The sequence below is a fragment of the Amblyomma maculatum genome, chromosome 10 (genome assembly GCF_055883805.1).
Source record: "Amblyomma maculatum isolate TAMU_Amacu chromosome 10, ASM5588380v1, whole genome shotgun sequence".
Classification (NCBI taxonomy): domain Eukaryota; kingdom Metazoa; phylum Arthropoda; class Arachnida; order Ixodida; family Ixodidae; genus Amblyomma; species Amblyomma maculatum.
In genome coordinates, this window is record NC_139353.1 from 62,189,074 (window position 1) to 62,209,981 (window position 20,908).

The window sequence follows — 20,908 nt, forward strand, 5'->3', positions numbered from 1 at the left end:
TCAAATACAAACTGTAAAGCAAACTTGTTCGTTTTGAGTATTCCCAGAACCTTAATATTGTCACAAGGAAAACATTTACAATGTAAACAATGCTCATTTCAAGTAATTATGGGTAATTACGTCTGTTTATAGCTTCCACAGTCGTAGGAGTTGAGCTTGATTACCAGTACAGACTCTTGAGCAAACATTGTAGTTATCCTTAGTTACTTATTTACTCGTTTTAGTTATTACTTCTTTTCTCTTGTTTGATTTATGACTTCTTTTCCCTTGTTTGTTTTGCTGGTTTGCCACCACTCATATATTCCTTTTTAAGAGGCATTGTTGCTCACCTTCCCTCACAACTGAAGGGCAGCTGGCTGAAGAGTTTCTCCTCATCACCTGTTGTGCCCATTGCATATTCACACACTGTGTCAACATTTGCTCTCCCTTTATTCCTTTGTGGTTTACAATATGTGTCAACAGTCTTTTGCACATATCTATATCTTCCATACTTCTACATAACTTTTCCAGCTGCAAATAGTTCTTTGCCATTTCATTTTGCCATTCTTTGGACATTCTGTCTCTTTTTTTTTTTTGTGGCCGGTATATCAACATGTTGCCTTGGATGTGCTATAAGGGGAAATGCAGGATGCTTGACTATTTTGTGATGAGAGTTATGTGTGAAATATTTGTCTCCCCTGTGCCCACAACTAATTTAAATGGTCACTGTTTGTGCAGTTGTGACTAAATATCTTTTTATATTCTTAACTGCTCTATTGCATTATAAGACTTATTGGTCAGCTGACTGTGTAGTGCAATCAGCCACGCACATCCCATGTGCAGCGTATGGAATATTAATGACCTTTAGCAGTATATTGTGGACTTGAAAAGCACTGCTTTGATAGCACTTTTAACTAGGTGAAGCTAGTTGCAGCGGATCTATTTTTATATGTATGTTTATATACAGTGGTGTCAAATGTTGTTATTTAATGGTGTTAACACAATTCTCACTTCAAGACGTTACTTCTACGGGCCTGTATTTAAACTGTGTCTTTTACTTATTCGGAGTAGTTCGCAGTTCATTATGGTGTCTGGCCATGCTTGGTGTATTTTACAATTGCACACATGCAGAAATTAAGGAGTTTCAAGCAAGGTATATATAACATGAGATCAGCATGCACTCTTAACAGCATCTGTAGCTCTGAGTAATGGTGTTTTCTTTCTCATTCTTCTCACTCTCTTCCTTCTTGTTGTACCTGTGCACATTTTTTATGCTGTGTTTTTGAGGCATGCTTACCTTGGTTGAAGCGCCAAAGGCACAGTGAATTTAGTAATGGCATCTTGTTGTGAGCGATGTTGCTGTGCTTCTTTAAACGTTGCAGCTGGTGTTAATTGAGTGAACTGCATTTACATATCGCATCTTGCTATGCTGAAATTGTCAATCGAGTGTCTATAGAATGCAGGTGGTAAAAATTCCTGAAGTCCTCCACAGCGGCATCTAGCATATATTAGCCTTGAGTCACTTCGGAACATTAAACCTCATAAACCAGATTTGTAAAAGCAATGCTCACTAATATGCTTCACAGATATTATACTTTCATGAGTTGAAGGTGCTAAAAACAGTGTAATTTACTCTTAGTGCATTTTTTTTATAACTACATTGCTTTTTTATGGGTTTTAACGTCCCAAAGAGACTTTGGCTATGAAAGATGCCGTGGTTGAGGGCATTGGCAATTTTGAAGAACCTGGAATTTTTTAACGTGCACTGACAATGCACAGTGTACAGGTGCCTTGCTTTTTACCTCCATCAAAAAGTGGCTGGTGCGTTTAAGATTCTATCCCGCATCCTTGGATACGCCATTTGAGCGCCCTAACCACCGTACCACAAAGGTGGGGCTTAACTGCATTGGGGTTCGTAGAATTTCTTAATACCTAGCCTTTTACAGCTACTGTGCATTTGAGACATGTCTGCTAGCATTACGTTTAATTATTTAATTTAAGTAAATAACTAAGCTTATTTCTAACAAACATCTCAAATGCATGATGGTTGCAAAAGACTAGGTATTAGGAAATGCTACAAACCCCAATGCAGTAGAGCAATCAGTCAGAACATTTTGTACCCTAAGGCCCAAGTCTCAGATTTCGTTTTTGTGATTTTACACTGCATGTGCCAATAACACAAGGAATTGCCCTTGGAATATCCTTATCATTCATTAGCCCTTCCTGTAAGGTGGGCCAGCTGCAAATTATGTGATAGCCATCATTTTATGCTTTTATCGTGCAGGTGCAGTGACAAATGACAGCTGGAGCAGCTCATTTCAAAAGAATCCATCTGGAGGAAAAGGGCGGTTCTTGTGCCTTCACTGTGGGTATGCCACAGACATCCACAGCAACTTCAAGTACCACCTGGCGATAATACACTCCGGAGAGCGCCTCTTTCGGTGCAGCCAGTGCATCAAGACCTTTGTAACGAAAGCTCACCTAGAACGTCACCTTCGCACTCACACAGGCGAGAGGCCATACTAGTGCCCCCATTGCACCAAGACATTTACTACAACGGGTAACTTGACTGTGCACATTCGCCACCACACTGGTGAGAAGCCCCACAAATGCAACCTTTGTCCAATGGCTTTTGTGACCAGTTCGCAGTTGAAAATTCATGTACGAAGCCACAAGCAGGAGAAACCATTTGCATGTCATTTTTGCTCTATGACATTTTCACGCAGACAAAGCCTGAATTACCATGAAAAGAAAAATCACCTGAACTAACCAACTGTCCTGTTAAGTTGCGACAGTTTTGGTAGCATTTTGGCAAGTGTGCCGGTTGCTGGACAATTTTGGAGCAATGGAGCTATGTAAAACTCTTTAAAGGACACTAATGTGTAAATATTCAACAAATGCGGCTGGCATCTTTTCACATCACTGTCTCCTAAAGTCCTTTCACTGGCATTTCAACTGATACGAGATGCTCATTGGCATTGAATTTCTATATTTATTGCAAAATGATTAGGAGCGAAATTTTTCAAGTGAAAATTTATATTCTCTGTTTTTAGTCATAGCCACTTCTGTTGGCTGGTGGCTGGATTGCTGGGCTCATGGCCATTATGCTGTCAGTTTATACTGCAGGTAGAGATGCTTCACATATTAGAGATGTCCTTAAAGAATATATTGGGTGTATTAAAAGATTGTCACGGTACCTCCTTGTAGTAGAATTGGCATTCTTGAGTGAATCACGATGTTTACAAATATCTGTTTGTGCTGTCAACACATGTTCTCTCCGGCTTCATAAAAAGCAGTTTGTGTAACCTTGGCTTCATTCGGTTCTCCTTTTATGAAAAATTTCATGGTGTGGACAGCGTGATTTCCCTAGAAGTTGGTCAACATCAGATAGGGCTGGATAAGAAGCAACGTTTTTGTTTAATGGAGCGCTTACAAAGGTATGCTATATTATTTGGGTAACAAGAACACATTTAGGATGTAGACATTTACCTCAACGTCGTAAAAATTGCTAGGCGCAACTTTTCGGTGTAGCACACTACCTTCCAACTGCGACAGGTATTAGCAGAATGCAATGCCACCTGCCATGGTTTGCAGGTGGTTGATAGAAGAAATGATCGCTCGGTGCCAACGCATCAAAATATGAGGATTGGACCAAATCGCTAATTCAAACCAAGAACTGTTTCACGCGCAAATTCCAGACCACTGAAGACATCCCGGCAGTAGACAACCACCTCCTACACTTATGGGAAGCCAGGAGATCTCTTACTAAGAGATGGAAAAAACAGATGCACAACCGTAAGCTTAAAATTAGAATTGCCCAGATAACCAAGGAAGCGGAAACATGCGCGTGGTCTCTAGCAAAAACCAACTGGATATCCAGATGCGATTCCCTCTGAGGCACCCTCAGCACGAAAAGTACATGGAGGCTTTTCAGGTACCTTATTGCACCTAATAAATCAAAAGGCGAACAGAGCAGGAACTTGAAAAGGGCACTTAATGACTTCAAAGGCACGGACGAGCAGCTCGCCGACAAACTAAATGAGAGATACTTATGTACGACTGTAGACAAAGATGAATTTAGAACATTGGCCACTATGCGGACCGCTAGCATGATCAATGTTACTTTAAAGGATTTCCGCATGACTGCCTCTACACGCTTTCCAGACGCTTTCCTTAGCTCGGCCTTCAGGCCGACCTCAATGATCAAACTCTACAAGATTTTACGACCTACTTTAATGATTACTGGGACTCGGGAATGCTACCGGATGACTGGAAAACAACCATATAGTGACGTTCATCCCTAAACCCGGCAAAAAGATAAACACGGACAATTTAAGACCAATCTCTCTCACATCCTGCGCCGGTAAGCTCATGGAGACTGTAGTGAGGCAAAGGCTGTCCGATTATTTGGAACAGCACGAGCTGCTGCCGCCCTCTATGTTCAGCTTCCTACCACATTTATCAGCGCAGAATGTACAGTTGTGAGCAGCCTTGTCTAGAGCGCGCCGACAGCGCTCTGCGGAGCAAGTCAGCGACATCTAACGTTAGGCTCCGGGTTTGAGCCATGCATCCCGTGCGCATGTGTGGCAAATCAGAAGGATGCCTGCTCATCACTTCCTCATCCAGCCCCCGCCTTACGAGTACCTTTCTTGCCGCTAGGGTCTCATTGCCTGCATTTGTGATAGGGTGCCTCGATGTGCGCCCGCTCTCCGCATCGAGCTACCCTAATTTAGGAGGTTGTGACAGTCGCCAAAGCGTCGCAGTGATGTCGTGTTTCTCGAGTGTAACGAGACAGCGAGGCAAGCAAGCACGACTGATAGCGAAATAATGTGCGTTCCTGCATACGCACCACTAACCACCCCTGTACTTTATCATGGAGGAATTCAAGTTCCTATATCTGTAGGGATGCCAAATGCTGTGTTCCTTATAGCTTACAACCCGGCCCAAAAATACGCCATCAAACGAGACACTTGCAATGCATGGTGCATGGTTGTAACATTATACAAACAGGACGAAAATAGACACCAAACAGCCAACTAGGCTCAATTCTCGCACTCTTTCTTATGGTGTTTGTTTGAAACGCGCAATCATCCGCATATCACCCGATGTCGCATTAGCCGATTCATGGTTTGCACGAAACGCATTGGTTTTCAGGCCGCTGTTACATATCATTAAGCACGTACCTGGCGGCATGAAGCGCGCACTCGCTGAATGGAAATGAGGCCGAGAACCCACGAGCAGGCACTGCTTTATTTTGGCCGCGCATGCACCCGGGACGAATAACTCAAACCCAGAGCTTAACGTTAGATGGCGCTGACTGAGGAGACAGCCAGTGGTGCAACTCCCCAACATTCAAGCCACCAGAAGTCCAATGGCCCACAGAGACAGAGGTCAGATCGCTCCGTGCAACACGTTTCAGAATCTGGCGAAACTAATGGAGCGAATGAGAATGTCGCCGTAGAACCTCCCAGGTACAGGCTGCACCCAGACGAGACGGCCTGCTCAACGGGGACGGTCAGCCAGAATGGTCGGGAGATGCAGCCACTGAAGCCAGAAGAGGCCAAAGAAGGTCAAATGACAGGACGGCAGAAACCTGGCAGGAATATTAGAGTCCGGCGGCGCCAGAAACCGAACGCGGTGAACGTTGCATTCCTTAATCTACACGGTGGCAGGCGCTTAGCGAAGTGGGAGGAATTATACCAGGAAATGGAGCAGGAAGAGATAACACTGTTTGGAGTGGCTGAAACACACCTAAGGGACATGGAGAGACCCCCGGTCAACTCACTTTGGAACTGGACGGGCTGCAACAGAGAAAGCTCGGCCCGAAAAGGAGGAGGTGTTGGGTTTTTGTGGCGGGAGGGAGGCTCCTGGACACCGTTATCGGATGACTGCGAGGAACACGCTTGGGTGTCAGGCTATATCCATGCAGTGCCAGTAATGGCACGCGTGACGTACCTAGGCGTCTCCCCTAATCAACGTGATGAAAACTCCAACATCCTGCGCTGCATAAGGCATGACATCGAACGCTGGGGTACAAATCGGGAAGTTCTGATATTGGGTGACTTTAATGGCCACATTGAAGAACTCGATGGTATACTCCGACCATAACGGAACTCTCCTGCTTGAACTGGCCCTGGAGTTATCGCTCGAAATAGTAAACCTGCGAGCCGATGTGAGGGAACAGTTACGTGGTGTGCCCGAGGCCAGAGTTCATCCATTGACTATGGGCTCGTGTCGCGGAAACTCTGCGGTGCACTCCAGAGCATTCACATCGACGAAGAAGGCCAACACAGCTTGGGGAGTGATCACAATCGTCTCATGCTGCGGTTCAAAGCGTCCCCATGGCACCGACAACCTAAACGACGTGAAGGCCCAAAACAGTTTCTCCCTGCTACAACCTATGAACAAGTGGCCCACGAATTTGAGCTTAGCCCCCACCGAGAAGAGGCAGCCTCGTATGAAGAGTACGTCAGTCAACTTCGCCGCACTATGCAGAAGCATGTGAAGATAACAAATGCGCGTCGAGGGGTCTGTAGAAAAAACTGGTGTGATGGGGAGGTTAGAGCAGCGCTGTGTGCCCGTCGTCTTGCCAACCGACAACACCGTCGGGCGGTTAGGGATCCTGACAGCAAAGATGTTCAGGGAAGTTGGCAAGAATATTTGCTTCGAAAGCGGGAAATGCAGGCCATTACGCTGCGGAAAATAGCCGAAGCCAACCATAAGACGCTCCAGGACATCAAGAGCGCTGGGAAGGGAGCAGCGTCCAAATTCTGGATGTATGTGGCACCACAGGATAGCAGGCCGGCACAGGCAGAAATCAGAGACGAGTCAAGTGGGGCAAAGACGGCTGATCTTCATCATGCATTGACCGAGCATATACGCAAGTTATACTCGGCACCACCAGCACTTGAGGAGCCTTGCATGAGTTCCCCAACTTGTGAGCAGCCAGGGAGGGCTAATAGGGAAGAAGAAACCTGGTCAGTGTCGTTGGGAGCCATCGATAGAGCAATCACCCGGATTAGCGCGCGCACAGCTCAAGGGCTAGATGGCATCCCTGCTGGGCTCGTGAAAAGCCTGGGCAATGAGGCGCGGGCACAGCTTGCCGGTATCTTCACAGATATACTGGCAGGCAGCCCTATTCCAGAAGACTGGCGCCGTGGCAGAGTGATCCTGCTGCCAAAAAAGGGCGGTGATGCCGGTCTCTTGCGCGACTATCGGCCTCTCACTATCACCAGCGTGCTGTACAGGGTCTTCGCACAAGTCCTGAAGGCTTGGATGACCGGGTGGGCGGAAGAGGGCAACCACTTAACCGAGTTGCAGAATGGGTTCCGACGTGGCCGCCGCCTAGAAGACAATCTGTATGTCTTAAGCCAATGCGTAGAGATCGCGCGTAAAGAGGCAAGAGGGCTGGTGAGCTGTTTCCTGGACGTAGCGAAGGCTTATGACAGCGTCCCCCAGGAACAACTGCTGCAACATCTGGATACAATTGGAATGCCCAAACCCTGGACAGAGATGCTCCGACGTCTCTATGCCAACAACACGGTGAAAGCCACCCTCAATGGCATATCTGGTCGGGCGAGGTGGTAGTGGGTAGGGGTCTGAAACAGGGCTGCCCACTGTCACCCTTGTTATATATGCTATATACGGCGAGTGTTGAGCGGCGGCTACTGGCGTCGGGTGTTGGCTTCATAGTGGAACGGATGAACGACATCAGGGAACGACAAGTGTTGCCAGCGTTGGTGTTTGCTGACGACATTGTGCTGCTGGCAGGGGACGCGGAAGACCTGCAAGCCCTCATCACCTATTGTGCTGAAGCACTGGCACCTCTTGGGTTGCAGTTCAATGCCAAAAAATCGGCCGTACTTGCCTTTTCTGGGCCGGAGCCCTCCTGTCCCCTGATGTTGCCAAAAGGTGTGCCGCTTCCTCAAGCTACAGAGTACCGCTACCTCGGAGTGACATTCGGGATTGAATCTGACTATACTGCTGGGCATGAGTTACATTTAAGAAGATCATCCCAGCGGGCTGGCAACATCCTTCGCAGGAGATGCTTGTGGGGCTTTAACCGTTTTCTTATTGTGCGGGATCTGTGGAAGGCGGTTCACGTCCCTGCCCTGACCTTTGCCAATGCGGTGGTATGCTCTACAGCACCTACCCGCGAATGGCTGGAACGCAGTCAACGCACTGTTGGAAGGCTGGCTCCGGGCTGCCATGGGAACGTTGCAAATGAGGCAATTCAAGGCGACCTTGGTTGGTCTAGTTTTGAGGCGCGAGAAGCGCGAAGCAAGGCGTACGGCTGAGACTCATGCATCCACACCGATTAGCGCGACAAGTGTTCGATTACGTCCACCGTAATGGGATCCGCACCAGATGGACGAAGCGACTGCAGCAACTCCACAGGAAGTACGGTTTCTATTCTCAGCCCGTACAAGAGGAGACGGAGCGAAAGTGGGCGAGAGCTGTTGAGACTCAGGTGCGAAAGGTGGAAACTGAGCGCTGGAGGAAGGCCATGGAGGGAAAGTTCACACTTAAGCTCTACAGAGAACACAAACAAGAGATTTGTGCGGAACCCCTCTATGACAACGACATCTCTAGCAGCCTCCTCGCCTCCTCTTCGAGGCACGAGCCGGAGCCCTCAGAACTCAGATCTATCGCCAGCGCTACGATGCTGGTGTGCGAAGTACGGTGTGCAGAGTGTGCGCAGTGAGTGAGGAGACAGTAGGTCGTGGAGGAGACTATCGACCACTTGGTTCTCGACTCACGGCCGGTCTCGAGGGAGAGTGCGTTTCTCTCGCTCTCCCCCTCGAGACCGGCCATTCATTCATTCATTCATTCATAAACCTTTATTCATGAGGATGACCTGAGGCCTAGAGGGGAAGGGGGTGGGTTAGGTGAGGTTGAGGGCGCCAGACTCCGACATGAAGTCTAGCAGGGCACTAAGCTTGCGCTTGGCGTTGGTATTGGGGGCTGTCCAGTCTTCGTAGCTCTGAATGTGGTGGGCAGATGTGTAGCGTGCGCGGAGGCCAGCCGTGCCAGGACAGGTCCAGACGAAGTGCTGCAGGTCAACGGAGTCAGCAGGGCAGTTGAGACCGGCCGTGCTCGACTGTGCGGGCCTCACACCAGCGCCGACAGAGGGCACTACACTCCCACAGGCGCTTGGCTTCAGTATACGCGACGCTTCTGATTGCGCAAGACAATTCAAAGAGGTGGCCAAGACCAAGTGCCGCTTGAGAGAGTGGTGGAAGATAGTGCGACCAAAATAGTAGATGAAAATGTTAATCTATAACTATGTACCTGTAAGTGTTAGTGTGCAATAGGTGAAAGTGATCCAGGCCAGGATATTGTTATAATGTAATATCCACCCGTTACAAAGGGGAAGGCCACAACATCCATCCATCCATCCATCCATCCATCCATCCATCCATCCGAACCATAGAGTTAATACAAAGACTATTAACTCTATGATCCGAACACCGTCGGCGCGCTGTAGACAAGGCTGCTCGCCACTGTACTGCTCCATCCCCCTTTCGAGAGTTCAGGAGACAGGGCTACTTTGGCCCTGGATCTGAAGAGGGCTTTTGACAACGTTAAACACAGTAGAATTCTGAAAAATTTAAACGCCACCAATTGCTGCGAGAAACATTTAGCTACATAAAAAACTTCTTAGAAAGTCGGAAATCTTGTATCAGATTGGGCAATCAATATATTGGGAACCCGAGGAACGCCTCAAGGAGCTGTTTTCTCTTCGCTGCTCTTTAACGTTGCCCTCATAGGCCTCCCAGAGATGGTCAACGCGCTGTGGATGGCATATGCCACGCCATCTATGCAGACGACATTACCATCTGGTCGTCCCGGGGCAACCTAGGGCATATATGGAGGAGGCCCTCCAAGAGGCTGGCTCGGTAATAGAAAACTACGCTCGGGGATGTGGTCTAGAGTGTGCTCCAAATAAATCAGAACTTTTGCACATTGCAAAGCATAAAGACCCAGAACAATACATACACATTTACGTAAACAGCATTCCGATACCAGAGGCGAACACACTTCAGGTATTGGGATTACAAATTGATAACCGAGGTAACAATGCCACAGCCCTGAAAAAATTAAAGTCCACCTGCGAACAAATTAGTAGGATGTACCAGCGTGCCATATGAGAGCATGGAAATATAATACTCTCATTCGTGGAATAGCACAAACCTCTTCCAAATACTCATTGATGGCTGATTGCATATGTTCAAAGAGATATGCGCATCCTTTGCTTACATACAGCTGCAAAAAGTACCAACGCTCGAGCATTGCATATTGCTACCCATCTTTCGTGGGAACAATTCCAGCTTCTCCGCGGACCTTCCACTAACCATTCACAGGTCCTCCACCTTGCGTTCATAAAGTATACGCACTAAGCATGTGTAGGACATATGAATTTGGTGCAATTTGCTGACGCTTTAATAACAGAAATGCATTTCTGCTGATTAGCATGACCATTGGTCAAGCAAACCAGTTAGCCAGCTGTGAAATCCAGCAGAGAACAGTCATGACGATAATTCGCAATTCAGTGACGGCACAATTCAGTATGGATGCTGGAGAGAAGAGCAGCAGTTTGACAGTTGCTGGCCCACTTTCTAGCCTAAAAAAAAAAAAAAAGTGTTACAGGAACTCTTAAAATTATTGGTTCTGTTTTAGGGTGGACACCTAAGCTGCCATTTTTTTTTTTTTTTTTTTTTTTGCAAATTATGCTCATTGAAGCTACTGGAAGTTGCTGCCTCATGAACTTTGTCACAGAAGCATCACAATTAAAACCGACAAAGCTTACCCAGTTTGTTCTGAATAATATCGTTTCTGCTCTATTGCGCTGCTCCACTTCCTGTCCGAATATATATTGGAGGGCAGCTCTATTAAATAACGCGCGGTTCGGTATTTGATCGTAGGGGTGGCTTCAGACAGGATGCAATGAGCGCAAGCCCAATCAGAATATTGGACGGAAGCTGCTTTGTGTCACGAAATCAGACATTAGGGCCATTTGTTTAACCTACACCAGCTGTAATCTCCGCGCGGCAGGTTGCGCAGACGACGCGGTACGAGCGCGCTAGCAGACGACTCTTTGCAAACCACTCCCTTTGCGTTCAACAGGTTCCGCGTTGCATGCGTTCATGCGTCGAATACGAAAAATGCCTGCTATTTGGGCACGTTAATTTTTTTATATAGATTTATTTTCGCCACAGCACCTTAAAGGGAAGCAGTGTGTAGCTCTTTAGTTCGTTCAGCAGCTTCAGCGCAGTAGGCATCGACAATGGCGGGGTGCCTTCCCCCATGCATGTTACAGCTTGCGTCCTTCGTGCGTGATCCTAGAAAAGTTAACTTTGTATTTTAAAGCAGAGACATCAGAAAGGGCTTGTTTTTTGTCCTTGCGTGTTTACGGCAAAGTTTAGTGAACTGACAGAGAAAGAAGACTGTCGTGAGCGCACGTGGACTGCAGCAGACTACGGAGCGCCTGCCCTTGGCCTGCCTGTCATGTTGAAGCGACAAAAGGAGCGCCCCTCTGTTATGTACCGTAACGTTGGTAGTTCACTCGTCGTTTCAAGCACCCATGCCGAGGACCACACCGAAGGCTGTAAAAAAGGGTTATCTTTATCGCAGTTAACACTGTTTATGAAACGAGTACATGCTCGAGTTCTATTAAAAGGATTATTCCTGAATTTTGAGCAGTTTAAACGCAGGCGCTTTAGCCAGATAAAATCAAGCTGTTACTTGTGCATGGGTGCGGAAAAATTTTGTTTGCGAAGGGACACAAAGGAGCCAGACAAGCGGATGTCTCAAGGGTGAAGGCAAATTCATGAAGGGACCACGGTGCATTGCACCCTTAGCATGCGCATAACATGAGCTTTTGTCACTGATGTACTTTTTTAGTTCATATTGCCTTTTTGATAGTTTGAGGTGCGAAATTTAGCGAATGATTAGGGAATAATGAAAAAAAAAAAGGTCATCTTTTTCTTTCTTTTTTTTTTTAAATCTCCAAGTGGTTGAAAGGAAGAAGGGCGAAAAAGAGCGATTTTGAGATTCAGTTATAGAAATCTTAGATTACAACATAAAATATTTTTGGTTTCTGCTTAGGCATTTCATTGTTGCATTTGACTGGGGCCTACATAAGTGCCTAGATAAATAAACTGAGCCCATTACCAGGGTTTAATACCTGCAGCTAACTTATCAGTGAAGCCTAGGAGTCCTTTCATTTTACTTCAAAAATCTGATATTCAGACAAGCAAGCACCTAGAGTGCATGCCGAGTGCACAGCTGTTTCTAACATTGGGTCATATCGAAAAGCAGTAGTCATAATTCAGGCACCTCCAAGGTTGAACAGTTCTTGTTGACCACATAGGTACACAGTCGCTAATACTTGGCTGTCTCCCTTATGTTGTTGCCGGACAAGATTGCATACCAGGCGGGGTGGACTGATGCTAACATGATCAGGCACTTTGGCCTCCACCACATGTTCTGCTTCGGATGTGCCCAGGTCAGCCTCCTCTGAGTCTCCTCTCTCCACAAAGGTACCTCCCATAGGGAGGAGGTGCACCCTGTTGCATTGTAACTCATGCTCATGTTCGGTTGTCACCAGCAAGATCGTCTTCCTGTCCCATTGTCCTTGTACCTCAGCTATACCATGTCACCAGCTTGCAGTGGCCGAAGATGCTTTCCCCTGCAGCAGTCCTGCTTGTGCTTGACCGGTTAGGCAGGGATATGCAGTGCGAAGTCTGGACCTCGGGCACTGTCCCACGAGCAGCTCTTCAGTCTTCCGGCCGTCTTCCAAGGGTGCAGACCTGTAACTCTGCAAGTCAATCCAGAAATCTTTCTTAGAAACTGATATTTTCTTGAGAATGTGTTTTACAATTTGCACCGCTTTCTCTGCTAGGCCATTAGAGCAAAGAAAGCGGAGTCTGGAGGTTACATATCGGAAATCATACTTTAATTTGCCGAGAAGCTGCTGGCTTCTGTCTGCTGGCTTCTGGCTGCTGTCTGCTGGCTTCCAGGGGTATGCCGTGCCTAGAAAACATGCTACCCAAGGCTGCTGTGACAGTGCTGTGGTATCTCAAAGTCACACTTCAGAAAAATTAGAGAATGCATCGTAGGCTATTACATATATGAATTGCAATAATACCCAAACAGATCAACTCATACCATTGCCCAGGGCAGACGTGGAATTTCATGAGCAGTGATTTCTTTAGCTGCTGGTAGGCAAATTGTTGGCAAACATGACCACACTGAATCAATATTGCAATGTCTCTAAAAGGCCTGGCAAGAAGACCAGTCTTCTAGCCCTGGCCTTGCGTTTGTTAATGGCAAAGTGGCCTTCATGGATTCTTTCTAGCATTCTTTTTCGCATGGTACGGGGAATGACAACTTACGTTCCTTTAAATAGTACACTGGCAACCTCCTTCAGCTCACCAGCAAATGGCTTGTAAGGCGCAGGCAGTGGGAGGCCTTCTTGGAGGCAACATTTCTCTTCTGCCACTTTAAGGTCTTCATCAGTTTTATGAAGCAGTTGATCTGATGGAATCGCTGACAAGGGAGAGCCGCATCTCTGCCGCATGCGCCTCGACGTCGACCAGCTCGATGCTTCCGGCCTTGCCCCTGTATTGGGCTCTAGAATGTAAGTGTGGCACTACCAAGTGCTTTCCAACAGCATACTGTAGATGAAAGTCTTATCTCATCTGCCTTAAAAAAAAAAGAAAAGAAAAATGCTGCAAACAGGGTGGTATATCTCGCACACTTTTCTACTCAAATTCAATGAGAGGCTTGTGATCAGTTCCTTCTTGAACATGCCGACCATAAACAAAGAAAGGGAAATTTTTCAAATTTATATGTAACCGCCAAAGCCTCTTTTTCAATTTATATCACGTTTCAGCTCAGGAAGGAACCCACCGCCACCCTTCACGATGCTTTTTAAAATGTGCTGCTCCTATCCTGTACTGAGAGTGCAAGCACAGGGCTTGAGCACAAGCAAGCTTTTAGCATCTCCCACTCAGCCTGACGTGCATTAGTCCACTCGAAGATTCCATTATCCCTTTTTACAGTGCACATCAGGGTAGTAGCAGCAGACAGGTTGGGCAGATATTTTTCAAAATAGTTGAAAACCTCATCTCCTCTGCACATCAGTCTTAGTAGTCAGTAGGGGAAAGTCGTAAATGCTCTCTACCAGTGATGGACTAGGAGAAATTCCTTTACTACTGAACACATCACCAAGGAGCTCTATTACATTTACTCAGGTTGATAGTGAGCCCCTGCCCCTTGGCCCTTGACATTGAAAAACAAGCTTTCCTTTATTGTAAAAAGTTTAGTGTACAACCTTTTTGTGTACATGTGTCTTATATATTTCTGTGTTACCCCTCCCTTAGTCAGCTTCATACATTGTCACAAAGGTGGCCGTATGGGCTAAAACAGAACAAACTTGTAATTTAGAGTTCAAAGAAATGGCTAGTTCATTTTGGGCTCTGGATTGTGGAACACAGATCATTTGGCTAAATTTTATTTATACAGGACCTAGTGGCCGAGTGCCCATTATTAAGACAGTGCTTTTGGCTGTTCTTTAAGAATGTTTTTGTTGCGCGTTTCTTTTGCGGGCAGGCTTCCAAACAGCATGTGGGCTGTTATTAAGGAATGCAACTTGTAGAGTCACTGAAGTCGAGAGCATTACATAGCAGGCGAAATACTGTGCGTGCTGCTGTCAGCCCGTCATGGGTCATCACGATCGCGTTGTTGAGATTGTGTGCCCAGGGGTTGTGCATAGACAATCCAGACAATATATTCTAAGGGAAAGTGCATGCTCTTGGGATAAACAGAGATAGTACGAGAACAAATCCTGTACCTGTGCTTTCACGCCTTCCCCCCTCTCTCCCCCTGCCGCGCTTGCACAAACCGCGCAATACTTGCTGGTCGAGGGGGCAAATTTTATGGAGAGATTACATGAGAAACGGCACTTGGTGGTTGCATGAGTGAAGCCAAAAACACAGACTGTGTATTGTTAGTGTAAACACCACGTTTTCCGGGCAACTGCTCCTTCTCATCTCTCTCTCTTTTTTTTTTTTTGTTACGGTTCTGTTGATGTCGTCTGATAAACAATGCGCTGAGCAGAGAAAATGTAAACCTTTGCCACTTATTGCTGTGAACTGAAAGGGTCTAAGTGGCAGCACGAAGGTTTTTTTTTGCTCTCATTAATGAATTTGAGGTTTGCCTAGCCAATGCCATTCGCGGAGAACGGCTGTCAGAGGACAATTCTATTTTTTCTTGTTTACATGGCCTTGGCCTGTATCGCCATGAGGTGATGCTTATGTGGGAGTTCGGTGGTGCTTTTCATTAGTTGTGTTTTGTAGGATTGTGCGAGGTCTGTGCGTGTACACAATTTAGTTTTTGTCTTTGCACGTGCTCAGTGCCTTCTTTTGTTTTGCTCTTGGATAATCGTGGCCAGTGGCCCAAATATTCTCTTGGGGTTGGAAATTGTAGAGTCATTGAGCTTGAGGGCATCACATAGCAGGCAAGATATGTGCGTGTTCTCGTTGACCTGAGAGCCATGTGTCGTCGCGGTCACATTGTTGAGAGCCCTTGCCAAGGGGCAGGTCGTAGACAGTCTGAGAAATATATCCTGTTCAAAAATGCATACACAGACAGCGCAGGAGCAATCTCATATCTGCATTTTAACCCCCCCACACACACACACGCACATACACACTCCTCCCGCCCCCTCTGAAAACATACATAACTTGACGATCGAAGGGGCTAATTCTATGGAGATATTGCATGGAAAACACTTTGAGGCCGTGAAAACGAGGCCAAAAGCACAGACCACATTTTCTCAGTGTAAACACGTTCTCCAGGTCGCCACTCCTTTTCGTCTTTTTTTTTTTGCTTGCGATTGCATCGGTGTCGTCCTATGAGTAATGTGCTGAGCAGAGAAGATATAAGCCTTCGCCACTTATTGGCCTGAGCTGACAGGATATGAATGGTGGCATGGATATTGTTTCGCTCTCGTTAATACACAATTGATGTTTGGCCTGCCAATGCCGTTCGCAGGAAATGGAGGCCAGAAGACCATTTTGTTTCTTTGCGTGTACTTTGGCCTGGGTTGGACCATGCCGTGACGAGGTGCAAAGGGTAAATGGTGATGTGCGAGTTTGTTTGTGCTTTTTGATTGATGTTTTATTGGATCCCATAAAGTCTGTTCAGTTCAGTTCAGGCGTTCAGTCGTGTCCGACTCTTCGTGACCCTATGGACCATGTCACGCCACGCTTTCCGGTCTCTCACTATCTTCTTAACATCACATAGCTTCATCTGCAATGCCTCGAGAATGCCATCTAACCATCGCGTTCGCTGCCTACCCCTTCTCCGGCGACCCTCAACCTTTCCCAACATCAAATCTTTCTCCAGCGACTCCTCTCTTCTCATCAGATGACCAAAGTAGCTGAGCTTTAACTTTAGAATTTGACCCTCCAATGAGCAGTCAGGGTTTATGGTCGACAATATCGACTGATTTGATCTTCTGGCAGTCCAAGGAACTCTTAAGAGTCTTCGCCAGCACCACAATTCAAACGCGTCAATTCTTCGGCGGTCAGCCTTTTTTACAGTCCAACTCTCGCATCCATACATCACAACTGGAAAGACCATAGCACGGGTTATACGGATCTTGGTTGGTAGACTAATGTCTCTGCTCTTTACTAGGCGGTCAAGGCTAACCATTGCTCTCTTTTCACATGCACAGACTTTAAAGTCTGTGCATGTGCGGAATTTAGTTTTGCTTTTCTTGGCCTGTGTTTTGCTAGGTTTTGTGTGCCAGTATGGACGCGCAGTTTGGTTTTATGTTTCTTACCTTGGTATTGTATCTTTTTATGTGATACCAGTGTCTGCATGCAATTTTGTATGCTTTTCTTGCCTTCTGCCTTATTCGGTCAGGTGGGACTCAGTGGCAGAGAAAGGTGGGCCCACTTACCTGTGCGGCTACAGGCTATCATTGCATCAGGAGAGGTTCTGCCCATGAAAGGGCCTGCCCAATCGTTGATGAACAGAGTGATAAAGAAGAGTTGTTGTCAAATGTCTAACGGTTCTTGTTCTCCAGTTCTGGCAGCTCCATATAATTCATACTTCAAAATGTCGTCTGTCTTCATTCTAGGCATGCTGTCCTGATGTACAAAGCTTTTCATTTTGCAACATCTGGGTCTTTGCCATCATTCAGTCAGAAGAAGAAACAAAGAATGTCTATTTGACTCTTGGTAGCAATCTTTTTTTAAATATCTTGGAAGGTGCACTGGTCCTCAGGTGGGGCTTCAGGAAGTGCACTTCGCATTCAGACCGGGCTAAGTGACTAGCGACATGCAACACAAAATAGGTATTCTTGCGCATTCTACATAGCATTAGGATGATTGGTCTGCTTGAGAAGAAAAGCTCTGCTGTCTATGTCCTCACAGCACACTTACATTCAGTGTAGTTTCCACGTCTTAACAGCTGGCTTAGACTGTTACTTGTGAGTCTCGTTTGCTAGACTGCATTTTAAAGAAAGAGCCAATCACAGTTGCATGTCCTGGCTCCACAATTTGAAGGAAGAAAAAATTTTTGTATTGAGGCATTGCGACAAGCGAAGTTCCTTTATTTTTGCCTTGTCGCCTGTACTGTAATGTCTACCATTGCGATATGTAGATAGAATAAAGAAAAAGCTAAGACTTTTTTAAACTATGGAGTTGCAGTCACTGTTTCTTGGGCACAATTGTGTTTACATATCTGTCATACCTGTCGTTTTGCAGTTAGAAGGTGGATGGCTTTGGAGATTATAACTGGAATTTTGCAGTTTGTGCTTTCGCTTGCAAAGTGATTTGGATATCCTTTTGGTTTTATGAGACTTTAATGCAATTCATCTTTCGAATTGATGGATTGGAAGGCACACAGTGCCACTGGATTTCTAATCTTTTACTAAACTGCAATGTCAGCTGTTTTACTGTCATGTAATCATCTTGTCTGTTGTCATACTAATGACAGATGTAAGCTTTGAATTGGGCAATCTTTTGTTTTAAGACTGATCTGTTGAAATGTCTTTGAATTTCACCTTGCATATGTTGACTAACAAATGTAGGGAAAATGTGGGGCTAATTGTCAGATATAAGGGAAAGGAATGAACAGCCAGCATTTTTTTTTTTTTTTGATGCTGTTAAATGTATAATAACATAGTAGTGGAGGTAATTGATTACAAAAAAAAAACAAAGAACAGTATGCAGCTGATGAGATCCATACCAATGGCCTTTGTTTTTCACCTTCTGTGCTTTACCAACTAAGCGACGCCCATGACTTTTCAGTATTCTATTTTCACAGGTTGTAACTAGCTTGTAACTTATCCTTGAAAGTGTTCACCAGTGCCACCCTCATCCATAGTGGCTGTTGTGGAATGTCCTATGTTATCGCGAGTATCACTTAGAATGTGATTTAAGAGAAGGATAGGAGCTCCTGGAGAATCCTCTTAAGCTCCCCGTGATATCAAAGCTGCCACATTCAGTTCCCTCATTTGGCCAAGTAGCTAACAAATGCAGGCAAAACGAGAGGCTTGTTATGAGATACGAACAGAGAAAGCCACCAGCCATTGACACCGAGCAAATTCATGGTTATTTTTTTTTTTTAACGGGATAGCACTAAAGGCCTCGTTCACCCAAAACCTTGTGTCGGCCGCCTGCATTGGTGTTGTGAGTAAAAAATCATGAGCATGGGGCAGCTGACATGGCCGTGCGCCGACTGGACATAGGGTTGTCTGATGTTACGTTTGGCAGGAGCTGCCAACTCTAGCTTCTCATTTAATATGGGAGGGGGATATCATAAACAGCCTGCCAAGACCCTTCCGCTCCCATTACTAGGCCACGCAGGCACACTCATACGGCTTGGTTAAAGCGAGGCTTGATATGTGGGGTGGTAGCCTGCGCTATCGCGTCATACCCTTAAAGGTTGAACTTAAGAGTATCTCGTAATTTTCTTTTGTGCTGATAACTTTGAAAAATTGTGGGACGTACTTAAGTTTCTCTACCTGCAGAAATGCGAAAGCATTGAGTCCCATGCCTAGCTCTATTATGCGCTCGTTCTGCGTTCTGTGGCTTTTTCGACGTCTTTGTCATTAATTTTTATTCAAATAATTTACTTCTATTTCTTTTTAATAATTTCTTATTTCTATTTTTTGTTCGCTCTTTAGTTTTATGGCTCGTTTCTATCAATATCTTGGCTGTTTTGGTTACATGGCTCGAACCACTACACGTGGTCACAATTTGCGGGCAACTTTTGGCCTCAAATATGGCGTGCAAGGTTGCCACCTTAATAATAACGATTGTGGAGACAACCGATCAGACAGTAGAAGAAAAACCACGTGCTGCTGGTAGCGGGTATGGATCCTACGATTTTCAGTTTCATAGGTTCCAACCACTTGCACTGTTGCCATTTTTATGGGAACGATGCCTAGCCGATTGCTTGTGATTATCCGATCCTGTAACTGCAAACTATTTTCACTCTTTCAGTTCCATCACGTTTGCAGCAGGCGCAGGCTTTATTTACTCTGAATGCCTCGAGGAAATGCCTTGGAGAAGATGCGTCTCTCATAGCCTGAGTCGCTTCGGGACGTTAAACCCATAAACCGAACCAACCTGGAAGAAATCTGCCTTTCACCTTGTCCTATGCCAGCCAAAGTCTCATTATTCAGAGTGTACTACTTGATCAGACTCCGCCTTTGTGCCTCTGAGATCAGGTCTCTATCATCCTAAACTCATTTCACACATAAATGCGCTGGTCTATACATAATTTTTCAGTCCTTGCATCTGAACTTCGTGCTTCGATGTAAATAAATATGGGTATACAGTCGAACCCGGGTATATCAAACTCGAAGGGGATCGTGAAATAATTTGATATATGGATAATTCGATATACAGGAATCGGCTTGAGACGCCGCTTATGATCGTGAAAAATGATATATCGTATTTGTCACGTAATCAACCCACTCGAATAATGAACCCACCCTGTACTTTTGCCCCCATAAATTAAAAACAAAAAGCGTGGTGGCGCATCCCTTCATTTCGGCCGTCATATCCACTGCTCATTTATTGGCAGCGCGCTAAGATGCTGTGTAGCAATAACATCACGATGTGTTTATCGTTTGATAGCGCCTGCGGTGGCGGAGAGCGTACTTGGCAGAGTGCCCGTGATGACTTGATTACACAAACCTGATTCGATATATTACGCCGCCCACTGCCACAAAATCATTGGAAAGCGTGATAACCGCAAATGCCATTCGGAGCAAACAATGCTAAAAGCTATGTCATGATTGCAGCTGACCACATGCTTTCGTTGATTCAAGAATGCATGACTCGCAGAAAAAAAAAAAAAAAAAAATTGTAGCTTCTTAACATCTGCAGCCGCTGTACCTTACGCTATGCCGCCTGTTTAGCATGACAAGGATGGTCGACTCTCGCAAAAAAAAAAAAAATTATAAAACATCTGCCGCTCCTTAACGTTCGCAGCCACTATAGCTTACGCACGTTCAGCACGACGACACGAGGCGCGTTGCATGTCAGCCGCCGCGCGCATAGGGTTCACAACACACGCTGGATAAAACTTCCGACGTTCTGTCTGCCACGGGCTGAGATGGCTTGGCACATGCTGCTGCGAACGAAGACCGGGAAAAAGAGAGGAAGGGGAGAGAAAGCTGAGCAGAAGAATGGGCACACCCTTGCGCTTCGCTCTATCGCGTTTTTCCTCTCTCCCGATCACCATGGCTGCATTGGCTGTGTCCGCTCTTCTGTACCGGCCGTTGCCAAACCAGTTCCTTCTCGTTCCTTCATGCACTTGGCTTGCAAACGCAAACATCGCGTGCTGGCATGCAGCAAACGATCACCGCAGATGCGCGCCTTTAGGGAAAGGACGCAGCGCT

The 20,908-nt window shown here is 46.0% G+C and overlaps 1 pseudogene; it reads left to right on the top strand.

The window, feature by feature from the left end:
* Positions 1-5,286: 5,286 nt before the first annotated feature.
* Positions 5,287-9,239, top strand: LOC146176659 (uncharacterized; annotated as a pseudogene).
* The last annotated feature ends 11,669 nt before the right edge of the window (positions 9,240-20,908 follow it).